Here is a 13,119-nt window from a genome sequence, read left to right as displayed (position 1 = left end):
TTCTGGGCAGGGGACTCACCATCTCTCCCGCTGTCAGAGGCGAGCAGGGCCGGTCGGCGGCGGGGTCCCCGAGGCCGTCTCCGTCTTCGATGGTTTCCCTCCGGGCTGGCAGGCTGAGTAGCCGCGTTGAGCAGTCTGTCGAAGCCAGGCCAATCCCTCCCAAGCAGTACGGCCACCGGCAGGTCCTTCACCAGGCCCGCTTCTACCAGCCAGGTGCCTTGGGGTGACGAAATGATGACTCTGCGGGCCGGTACATGGCGAGTGTCTCCGTGCACACATGTAATCGGTAAGAAGGTCTTCTGGCCGCTTCGAGGGGCGCACAACCGTGACTGGATTAGGGTGACCGCACTGCCTGAGTCAAGCAAGGCCCGGAACCGTTTCCCTTCCACCATCACTTCTGCTTCGGGGGCTCCCGAGGGTACATGCTGGTGGACGATGCAACCTGCCAGCCATGCTCGCGGAGGTGATGGAGGTTCAGCGCTGGGCATGGGCTCATCTCGCGGTGGGGGAACCGTCGGCCTGCTGACTGGTCGCGGGGTCCCTTCGAGCGGGCGTCGCTCCTGGTCGACTCTCCGGGGGAATGGCGGCGGTCGGTCCCTGGCCTCGCGATGATGGACGGCATCCGCCAGCTCGATCGCCTCCACGAGTTCCAGGGTGTTGGTAGGATTCCTCATCCCAACCGCTTGCCGATGAGCGCGGGGTAGAGCGCGGAGGAGTCGATCGACCACTACCCGTTCCGCTACCTGTACTGCGGTGGGGTTCCCCTCCAATAGCCAGTCATGCGCGATGCGGCTGAGCTCGGCTGCCTGGGCACGGGCTGGTACCCGGGGCTTGATTTCCCATTCGTGGAACTGCTGGGCGGCGCAGACTGGTGAGAGGCCGAGCCTCGCTAAAATTTCCCGCTTTACTTCGTTATAGTCTTCGGCGGTCTCAAGGGGGAGCGAGAAATAAGCCCGTTGGGCTTCTCCAGTGAGGAGGGGTGCCAGCGCACGCGCCCAATCATCCTCAGCCCATGCCTCACGTTTGGCGGTGTTTTCAAAGACCTGTAGGAAGGCTTCCACATCGTCATCAGCAGTCACCTTTGGCAGCAGGCGGGTTGCTTGGGCGCGAGGATCGGGTAGCGGAACGCGTTGGGCGGCGGCGGCACGGACGGCGAAGAGCTCGTCCTCTGTCCTGCCCTGGCGAGTGGCGAGATGTTCCACTATCTGTTGCTGGCGGATGCTCACTTCTGCGAGGCGCTGTAATACCTCCTCCATCGTGGGGACGAGCGCGCCGCGTTCCCCCAGCCCGGTGTCTACACAGGAAGAGACGGGACAAAAAGAAAGATTAAGGGGTGGAGCGATGAACTTGTCGGTGATTCCTCACGAACTTGCCCGCATTCTCCACCACTGTCACGGGGTGAAGAACCACTCGACAAGGCAGGCTTCGTGAAAGTGGCCCCGGAGGGTAGATTTATTTACAGTGAAATCAAGCTGGTGAAGGAAGGCAGTGCGTGATGGCTGGTGCTTTAAGTGCTCTTCAGTGCTCAATCCAACCAAAAGTGGGTGACCCAGACGTGCTCCAAGGGGTGGGCTGTCGGTCACTCGCTGCTTTCTGGGGAGATCAGAGAAACAAAGGTTAGACCAGCGTTTTGTCGGCTCAAGACCTCAGTCTGTCTTGTCTGCTCAGTCTGTGCTGCTTATGTGGCTGTGGGCTGATCGGGAGCAGCTGTGACCGATCAGCCGGCGATGAGGAGGTGCAGGTGTTTGGTGTTGGTTGCCAGGGCGACGCTGATTCTTCCGAGGACGATCATCACAAGGTTCAGGCGTTATGTCAGGCAAGTGCTCATCTTGCACGTTCATCAAAAATGAGGCGTCTAAACCCGCGGATGCACAGGGACGGAAAAAGAGGAAAGAAGAAGATCAAAAGAAAGCCCAGTATAGAGGTAAGTCTTCTTATCTAACAATATATAACAATAAATTTACTTAGTATTATTACTATTATCAACTAATATTATTTTTATTAATATTGTCATATTGTCAAGTGTAGCTATCACTTGCTACTTTTCTACGTATTACTACGTATAACAAACATAACTTCACTGACAATAATCTACAATAACCAACATGGATGTAATTTAAATATCAAATGTCCAGTACATTATAAATATGGATAACATATTTATAAAACATATAATTTTTGTTTTTTTATTGGAGTTACGATAGAGGCCATCTTATTTACATTAAACACAAATATACTGTTGTTTACTAAACGATTGATTGGGCCAGACAAAATTACGTAAATCGCCAAATCTTTTACCTTGGCTATAGAGTATAGAGTAAGACGCATGGCATCAAGTTTTGAGGTTTGAATCCGCCTTTTGCTAGCCTGACGTGGTCATACTCAATTCTAGTCAGAATATGAGTCTGAAACTGCTCCTTTGGGCTGTGATTATGAGGCGTGTTTCAACCGAACTAGGAAAGACATCAATTGGACAGACCTGCAACCAATCAGATCAACGAAGGGACGCATAACGTTACTTGTCAAATGTCAACAGAGCTCAACTGCACTGTGTTGCCAAGTCCGCGTTTTTTCCGCTGGTTCTTTTCTATGTCTGCGGGTTGAAGCGACTATTATGTGATATATAGACCCTGGAGTGCGAATTTTAGCAGGCAACCGTGCCAAAATAACACATTTTACCCCCCAAACGCCATTTTTTCACCGGAGAACCCCCCTAGTAGTTGCCGCGTTTTTTTGTAAAAACTTGGCAACCCTGTCTGCACGCGCGCTGAAATCAGGCTGGAATACACGATCTTTGCCAGTGTTGTAAAATAATTTAATGATACACAGAGTACTTACCCAACATGATCATCATTTCTGAGAGAAATTGTCATGGTGAATGCATATACAAACAAGTTCTCCGTTTAGGATTCAAACAAATGTAATCCAAGCCCCGTTGATGACGTGCATGATTATGTTACTGTTGATCCTCTGTCCGTCATCGTCTAAAGCCCACCCTGATGATTTCGTTGGTCCGAACAGTTTCTGTTCGGGGATAATCACTCCTCTATGGAGCAAGGCCAGACCGAATTGCCTGACCAAAAATTTTTGTGGGCGGGGCTAAATTCGGCTGGCATCCAGGCTAGCCTTTTGCCACACTCGCGCTACTCCCTTTTCCCAACACATATTAGATCGGAAAGGCATTTCTTTTAAATAAAAATTGAGAAAATATTAGAAAAGTGGAAATAAAGCGTCTAACATGTGTTTAATAATAAGTGTTTCTCGGTTAGGTGTAGGTAAACAGACATGTGCTGAATTAGAGACGATAAAAGTGAGTGGGTTGGGGGGCGCAAAACTCCATCTCGCCTAGGGCAACCAAAGAGCTAGAGCTGTTAGACACGTACACATAATCAAAACAATCTGTAACAATCCAATACTCCAATCCAATCATAAAAACATAAAATAACATGTTTTACTCACATAAGTGTGTTGCACCCTTGTGTTTTAATCTCAATATGTCTTGACTTCTCGACATATCGAGCAGAACATTGTCAGTAGGGATGCACCGAAATAAAGATTATTGGCCAAAACCGAAAGACTAAAAGAAATTATGCCAATTATCCATTGCATTTATGGCTAATGCTATGACTGTGTAACTTTACTAAAAATCAAGGCATTGCAATTGCATTAATTAGGGGCCAGGCACCGAAGGTGCAGAGGCTCCTATTGAAACCGTTCTTGCACTTTTTTCTTCCGCCATGGAGTTCTATGGCAGCCCATAGAACCGTTAGCGGGAAAGTTGTAATGTTTTGACATTCTGATAGAGGGCAGTCCCAACATTAAATATACCAATTTTGGTGTCTCTAACGCAATCCCTCTAGCGCCACCACCTGTCCAAAGTTGCACTCATGTTTATGTTAATAACTTTTGAACCCTAAGGGTTAGAAACAAAAAAATTTCCTCAGATTTCTGAGCTCCTGCCAATCCGAAAGCACCCTATGGCGTAATTTCCGTCATTATATATTTCCTGCCATTTTGAATTTCCCCAAAAACCTACTTTTGCGAACTCGTCCTAGACGGTTCGTCGGATTTGCATCCGTTCATCGTCAGCTAGTGCCGACAAAAAGTTATGGAATTCAAGTTGATTCGTCAAATCGGCACAAACAAATTTTACGTAGCGCTTGCGAAAACAGACCTAAGGCTGTATCTCCGCAACGCTTTATCGTATTCAGACCAAACTTGGTACATATTGGCACAAGCATGTCTTGAGGCAACGTGCTGCGTTTCGGCGCAGCGCCACCTACTGGTCCGGGGATTGGAAAATGTTTGTTTGTTTTGTTTTTTGGCTGAACCGTTTGTCCAAAATTCACAAAAGTGGTCTAGTCATATTTGAGACATCATGCCGAGTTGACTGATATCCAATTTTACCATGTCGGCCATTTTGGCTGTCGGCCATCTTGAATTATGTGCCAAAATGCTGTATTTTATGAAAGCATGAACGGATTGTTACGAAACTCGGTATGGGTCATCACCATGATGCCCTGAAGTAGCCTGAGAAGTTTCGAAACAGCGCCACCTAGTGGAGATTGTTCTTTAAAGTGCTTATAACTTTGGGTGTGGTTGACTTATTTTCACGGGACTCATCACCTTAGACTCCTGAATCGTTGCCGAGTCCAACGATACCACACTTGCCAGGTTTCAGCGTATGGTTTGTGCACCATTGTAATTTAGCGCTGTAAAAAAAATTAGCCGATATCTTTGAAACCGCTGGTCCGATCGAGACGAAACCAGCATCAGAAGTTCGGAAACATAGGTCTCTAGGCACAGTCTCAAGGCCAAATCTCAAAATTTTGACAGTAAGGGGTAGTAAAATCCAATCAAAGTCAGGCGTCAGGCTGAAACCCTATTGGAACTGTTAATTTCCCCATGATGCATCATTTTCCAGCTAAAACTGCTCGGGCAGACCAAACCGTAAGTTGTAGAGACTTGAAACTTTCAGGGCTGGTAGTACTCACAACGACTGCAGACGTCACCGAAGCCCGCCCCGATCGGCCTTACGGGGGCGCTACAGCGATCAAAATTACGAAACGATGACCAAAAGTAAGAAACGGCTCATAACTCCTCAACCGTAAGGTGTAGCCTGGAGTGTCGCTGGAAGATATCGCTGGAATCCTTGGCTCGAGACGGACAAAATGCATGCCTCGGAATTTGCTAGCCCTTCAGGCGCCAATTTCGAGATATTTTAGTTTTTTTTGTAAAACGTAATTTGCAAATTACTCCCAGCTTATTTGACTGATTGGAACCAAACCACTGCAGAAATATTCTTTGGAGAGAGAATATCAATAATTATCAAAAAAAAAAAAATACTTTTTGATTCATGGTCGCTAAGCGAAGCCAAAATGTTTGATGTGACCGGGACCTCTTTTAATAAAATGGCTATAACTTGTGAACAGAATGAGATATTTTCACCAAATTAAGGTCACGTGTGTGAGATAAGTTTGAGATCACATGAAAAAAAATTAGTGATTGACCACTTGGTGGTGCTATAACAGGGGAAAACACATGAAACTGGCAATATACACCCAAACATTAGTCATGTCTTCATCCTTAATGACTTCATGGGTGCCATGATAGTCTATGAGGACACTGGTGTATCGCAAACCCAGTATACGTCATTGGCACAATGCCCTGAAGGAGCCTGACAATTTTCAAGCCAGTGTTTTTCACAGTATTCAGCTCCTTAGACTCTTGAATCCTTGCCGAGTCCAATAATATCAAACATGCCAGGTTTCACCTTATGGTTTGTGAAAAGGTGTACTTTAGCACCTAAAAAACCTTTGCGAATGTCTTCGAAACAGTTAGTCCGATCAAAACAAAACCACAACAGGAAATTTTGAATATTTACAGTCAATAGCTAAACAATAACCAAAAGCCAACAGTTTAGAAGGAAGTGGCAAAAATATCCAATCAATGCAGTCCATGCACTCATAAATATAAGTGGCTTTTACTTTAAAACAAAATGAGATATTTACAACAAATTGTAAATATGTCCCCTTTGGGGACACCTAAAAAAAACTGACATACTGTACTGTATGTTATAACTGTCAAAAAAAAAATTTTTTCCTTTAAATTACCTGTATTGCCGTGAATGCTCTTTCCCATCTATGATCTAAGTTTATTTGTTTATTTGGATCCCCATTAGCCAATACCCAGGCGGTGACTACTCTTCTTGTGGTCCCAAAATGTAAAAAATACAAAACTACTGTGGCTTAGGGGGCATGGTTCTGTGAGGTCTGCAGCAGGAGAGAGAGCTCAGAGCGGAGCGGCAGGTAAGTAGGTCAAGCACAGATGACGAACACCTGTTTCTGATTGCAGTAATTGGCAGGGAGAGAGAGCGCATTTAAGCTGCGGCCGGGAGAGAGTCGAGAGAGAGAGAGTTGGACTGGGACTTTGCATGCACAACAGAGAGACTGAGAGTCTGACACGGAGTGTCTGAACTGTGAAGGAGCGATCCATATCGTGGAGAGACTGAGAGTCTGACACGGAGTGTCTGAACTGTGAAGGAGCGATCCATATCATGGAGAAACTGAGTTACCACACACACATGTGTGTTTGTTTTGATTTGAAAAGACTGAATAAAGAAAGCGAGTCCCAGTCAAAGCCGATCCCTTTCTTCTTCCTTCCTAACACAACGAACTTTACTACACTGGTGCCGAAAACCCGGGAGGGAAGAAGATAGCCGCCGCCATGCAAACTCCGCCGAAGACGCCACTTGTGGACATCGTCCAATCGCTCGCGGGTCTTTATCAAGAACACCACCAAGACCTGCTGGCCGTGAGGGAGGAACAACAGAAAAGGTTCGAAGCTCTCATCACGGCCCAGCATGAAGGCCGCGAGCTGTTCCGGAGCTGGATGGACCGGGAGATTCGGGTTCCCCAGAGACAGACCACCGACTTGGCCGCCCTAATGACTGTAGCCAAAATGGGTCCTGAGGACGACCCTGAGGCGTTCCTTGAACTCTTTGAGCGGGCGGCCGGGTATTGGGAACGGCCCAAAGCGGACTGGCCAATGCGGCTACTGCATCTACTGTCCGGAGAGGGACAAGTGGCCGCCCACCAACTGCCAGTCCAGAATCTCCTGGTCTACGACGACCTGAAGCGCGCAATCCTCCAGAGTGTCGGCCGGACACCAGAACACCGGAAACGATTCCGGATGCTCCCACTGGATGAGTTCGGTCGACCCTTCGTCTTCATGCACCAGCTCCGGGACTCCTGCCGCAAGTGGTTGATGGCTGCTGGGAATGACGTCGAGATCATCATCGATCGTGTGGCACTGGAGCAGTTTGTGGCAAGGCTGCCGAAGAGGACGGCTCAATGGGTCCAGTGCCACCGCCCGGCGTCGCTAGACCAGGCCATCTACCTGGCGGAGGACGAAATGGTGGCGTGCCGAGGGGTCGGCGAAACCTTACCATCTGCTTCTCTCTCTCTTCTTCTTCCCCCTCCTCTCTCTCTAGGCCTGTCCCTGTACCCAGGTCGCGCAGTGCGCTGACGCTCCAGCCGGCTTCAAGGTGGAGGTCGGGAGCTCCAGCCGACCCAGCCGCCGGGTACCAGCCGTCAGCGAGGGGAGGGGGAGGACCTCAGGATCCCGGTCTGCCGGCTTCCCGGCACCCACTCTCTCCACGCCAATTCATGACCCCACTGCCAGCCACCAGGGCCGCGGGGAAACCTGGGCTGGAGTGCTGGCGTTACGGGGACCCAGGACAGGTCATCGATCAGTGTCCGGGAAAGGAGGTGGGGACACTGGTCCAGATCCCCGACGCGCCGCATGCCGTCCCCGATCAGGCTGGCCTGTACCAAATACCCGTGAGTATCAAGGGGGGTACTTCTCAAGCTTTGGTGGATTCAGGTTGTAACCAGACCTCCATACACCAAAGCCTGATTCAATCCTGGGCATGGGATAAGCGCTGCATGGTTATGGTGAGGTGTGTGCATGGGGAGGTGAGAGAATACCCTTTAGTGCCGATGGATTTTCAATTCAGGGGTCAAAAACATAGACTTGAGGTGGCCGTTAATCAGCACCTCCGGCATCCACTGATTTTGGGGACAAATTGGCCAGGTTTTAATAAATTATTGGGATGTTTGTGTGTGGATGCCTCTTGGTGGAAAAAAGAGAAAGGGAAGGTGGCGGTCGCACAGGCAGGGGAGGTGGAACCGAGACCACTGGGCACTGATCTGGGGGAACCGAGCGCTCCGGAAATGCCAGTGTTTTCGGAACGCAATAACTTTCCCCTGGAACAGTCCCAGGATGAAACGCTCAAAAATGCGTTCAATCAGGTCTGTGCCATCGACGGCCATCCCCTCCGTCCTGATCAACCGCTCACCTTTCCTTATTTTACTCTGCTAAAGGAGAGGTTGTATCGGGTGACCCAAGATGCCCAGACAAAACAGACTACAACCCAGTTGTTAATTCCTAAAAGCCGTCGGGAAATGCTTTTCCAGGCGGCTCATCACAATCCTATGGCCGGGCACTTAGGGCAAACAGCAACACTAAACCGCCTCATGGCCCGATTCTTTTGGCCGGGCATTCACGAGCATGTACGCCGGTGGTGTGCGTCTTGTCGTGAATGTCAGTTGGTAAACCCGCCGGCTCAACCAAAAGCACCATTGTGCCCCCTCCCATTGATGCCCCAGATAGCATGGTGACATTGATTCAATGTTGAAATTCCATCAGAATCATCATTTTGGTTGAGGTTGAAATTTCAATGCTAAGTAATATTGGATCAATGTTGAAAATTCAATGCTAAAACCATACTGGACCAATGTTGAAAATTCACTGCTAAATAATATTGGATCAATGTTGATAATTCCATGCTTTTCAGTGTTGAAAAGACAAACATTGAATCAATGCTGATGTTTGGTCAGCTTAATTCTCCACCGGTGAGGCTTACGGTCAATCTATCTGTCACATTATTCAACATGTTAAGGCAAGTCCAAATCAATTGGCTACATTTGTGTGAATGTGAGCACATTTATTATCCTCAAAGGATACGATGAGAACACCAACGAGTATGTGGATTAACAAAGAATACATAAATGTAAATTTTGTAATTGTAAGCCTTTCTTTAAATTTTTCTGGAAGAGTTAAAATTGTATGTGTGTTTGATGTCTGACTCTTCCAATAAGAAAGCTGTAAAAACTATGAATCTTTTTAAAAGGTATATTATTTTCCTGCTTAATGTTGTCATTCTGTGTTTCATGTTATTATAATAAAAAATGCAAAAAACAAATAAAAACAAAGAACTTCTACCATAAATTTAGTCTATCAGTTTTAAATAAATAAAAATGTAGCCTATTATTATTATTTAAATCATGTAGAATGTACATGCTAGTACATGAATGTACAAGTTAATAAAGAATATAGAATATGTGTCCCTACCTATCGAATGCGCCACAATCCAATCCAGCAGGTGGCGGTAATGCACCTTCAAGACATCCACCAATCAGATCAAAGCAAGCGCAGCTGAACAGACTTCAATCGCAAAAAGAGACACAGGACAACGACCATGTTTTTTAGAGGTAAGTAGGCCTACAAAACTATATTTATACAATTCATCTCAATTTTAATTTAGTATTTTTATTCATCTTTATGTTTTACAACTTGTGTGCTTCTGAGAGTTTTAGTGAACTGCAATGTTAATAATAGTCACATGAGCGCCCTCGTAAGTTACACAACCAACGGCCAGGATAATATTAATACATTGAGTTTCAGTTTGTTTTTCACCAAACCATATCATATTTGTATTCATTTTTTTTCTTAAGATTGGCATATACACTGTGAATTGCGTCCGAATTCTGACTCGTGCAACTCTTTTTTTTTTTTTTTTTTTTTTGTCGTGCGTCGTTTGTTGTGAGGTGTTCATCTATTTTATGAGATGATTTTTGTATTAAGATGATTCATCTGTGCGTGCAACGAGTAAAATGAATGTGCGGCGCGGATCCACAAAAGTATCTTACTCGGTGCACGCACAGATGAATCATTTTGAATCATCCCATATTCGTCCAGTGTATAAACGAGAGGCGATCGGAAGGTTAGATGAATTTCTGGCTTGTCAGTAATTGTGTTCACCACTCGTGAGAGTATCTCACAGCTGAAGCAGAACTAGAACTGGTTGACCTGTTAGCGCGGTGAGGGGAAATACAATCAGTTCATAACTGCTTCAGCTGTACGATATCATCACGAGAGCAGATCACAATTACATCCTTACAGTTTAATCTTTAATGCAGCAAGAAAAAAGAAAAGAGTGAGATTTTTAAGTTCTGTAGGCAGCTATGTCAAACTACAGAAATGTAGTAAACAGTTGTGCCTCCAATTCGTGTTGTAAAATGGAAAAAAAATCTCTTTCAAACCACCATGTAGCCTATACAGCTCCTCTTTTATTTTCTTAATTTAACTATTTGGTCATTCATTTACTTGTTTCATTTTCACACTTTATTTATTTACTATTAAATACAATAATATTATTAGATAAAACACCGGATATAGTCACTTTGCTCTTTCATTCATTGTGTGTCTGAGGGTCCTTTAAAGTCTATACTAAAATGCATTAAATAGTCCTGAATTTAATGTTACCGTGTTTTAACTGGGATATATCAAGATTTTGATAAAATTTCAAGTTTCACTTCATTTTGTAGTAGCCTATATTTGTAATGTATAATTAATCACATTTCCAAATATTTACTAACTTCTTGTTGTTTTAGATGCCGTGAATGCTGATAATAAGAGGCATCAGGGTTTATCATTGCTAGGACGGTGCAAAACTGGCTCCATTACAACCTGAAAGGCTTCGGGGCATTGCTCATGGTGGAACTCCCTGAGTTTGGAGTATTTTATTCTTTCTTCTACCTTCTTTCTTTCAGTAGTACTGTGTCATTTCTGTATTTATTGGCAAGTTTACATTTGTATTTACTTCCATTTTGCAGATGCACGTTGTCATGTTTTTCCAGGCTCTTCTCATTTGTGTTATAAATTCAGATGTAATTGTTTAAAGTCAATGTGAGATTTCCTGTTGTAACTGTGGGGGCATAAATAAATACATTTGCATGTAAACTGAAGGATGGTGTTTACTTTGAGTGACTTTTTGATGCAAAATCATATCGACTGCAGCCACACATGGTCTCTGATTAAAATGAATAAAATAAAGAGACAAATTAACTGGCATAGAATCCTGCTGTACATAAAGCAAGATTGATCTATTTTTCATTGTTGAAATAACATTATTTCACGGTGCAAACCTGATAAAAAATTAATGTTATATTTCAATATTGATTCAATGATATTTTGATTGATGCATTAACATTGATTCAACATTGATTCACTTAAATAAGTGGTTTAATTTTAGTTGTTAAACTATTGATTTTAAGCCCATCTTGATCTATTTTTCATCGTTGAAATAACATTATTTCAGGGTGCAAACCTGATGAAAAATCAACATTCTCAACATTGAGATCTCAACATTGATTCAATGATATTTTAGTTGATGCATTAACATTGATTCAACGCTGATTCACTGTTTGTCTGCTATCTGGGGCAGGTCCCCTTCGAAAGAATTGGTATGGACCTCATCGGGCCATTAGAGCGGTCAGCCCGCGGATATCGCTTTGCATTAGTCCTAGTGGATTATGAAACGCGATATCCTGAGGCAGTGCCACTGCGTAACATTTCAGCGAAAAGTGTTGCGAGTGCACTGTTCTCCCTAATCTCCCGAGTGGGAATCCCGAAAGAGATTCTCACCGATCAAAGCACGGCGTTCATGTCACGGACAATCTGCAAACTTTACGAATTATTGGGCATTAAATCTATTCGGACCAGCGTCTATCACCCACAAACAGACGCACAATCTCACGCTCTGGTCCCGGGGGGAGATCACCTTTCACCCTCCCAGCTCATAGACCTCAAACAATTACAGGCAGATTTCGCCGACGTGTTCTCGCCCCTACCGGGTCGGACAGACCTCATCCAACACCACGTTGAGACCGAGCCGGGCGTGTTTGTACGCAGCCGACCATATAGATTGCCTGAACACAAGAAAAAAGTGGTTCAGGCAGAATTAGAAGCAATGCTAGAGATGGGGGTTATAGAAGAATCCAACAGTGACTGGGCGAGCCCAATCTTTTTGGTTCCAAAACCTGACGGCTCGGTCCGGTTCTGCATGGATTACAGAAAAGTCAACGCGGTGTCGAAATTTGATGCATATCCCATGCCACGGATTGACGAATTGCTTGATCGACTGGGTACTGCTCGTTTTTATTCGACACTGGACTTGACAAAGGGTTACTGGCAGATCCCCTTGTCTCCAGTAACCAAAGAAAAAAACGCTTTTACCACGCCGTTTGGATTGCCCCTATTCGTTTCGCTTCCTTTAGGGCTGTTCGGGGCACCCGTGACTTTTCAGCACCTGATGGACCGAATTCTTCGGCCGCATGCTGCATTTGCCGCTGCCTATCTGGATGATATCATCATTTATAGTGGTGACTGGCAGCGTCATATGCAGCATTTGCGAGCAGTCCTCAGGTCGCTGAGAAGGGCGGGGCTCACGGCCAACCCGAAGAAGTGTGCAATTGGGCGGGTGGAAGTAAGATATCTGGGCTTACACTTGGGTCACTCCCCCCCAAGTGATAATAGCTGCTTGCTATATTTAATATTAAAGTTTCAAATAATAAATCAATTACAAATTATGCAGATATTTATTTTGCACATTGCAACAACCCACAGTATAAAATAAAATTCAAACTAAAATGTTTAACTTGACCTCACTCATGTGTACATTAAATAATAATGTACAGGCCTACTGGCCTGCAGAAAGGTACATACACTGAATAAAGTAATCAAATGTAAAAGAACTGCATATTTAACTGTTCAAATTAAAGATCAATCCTTATTAAATTTACAAAAACTATTCAATCAAGAGCAGTGAGTGATGTCCTTTTGTTTGACATTAAACAGTGCAGTAAAGGCTACTGCCCCTTTAAGAGCTAGTGCATGGATATGCTCGTCTTTCTCGACTGTATAAAGTTCACATATTCAGACTATGTCTGCTTGGATACTTATCAAGATGGACACGTTGACATACTTTTTGTGTAA

Source organism: Pseudorasbora parva, chromosome 12 (assembly GCF_024679245.1).
Source record: "Pseudorasbora parva isolate DD20220531a chromosome 12, ASM2467924v1, whole genome shotgun sequence".
In the NCBI taxonomy this organism is placed as follows: domain Eukaryota; kingdom Metazoa; phylum Chordata; class Actinopteri; order Cypriniformes; family Gobionidae; genus Pseudorasbora; species Pseudorasbora parva.
The sequence above is the reverse complement of the archived record's forward strand: the minus strand, read 5'-3'. Positions refer to the sequence as shown.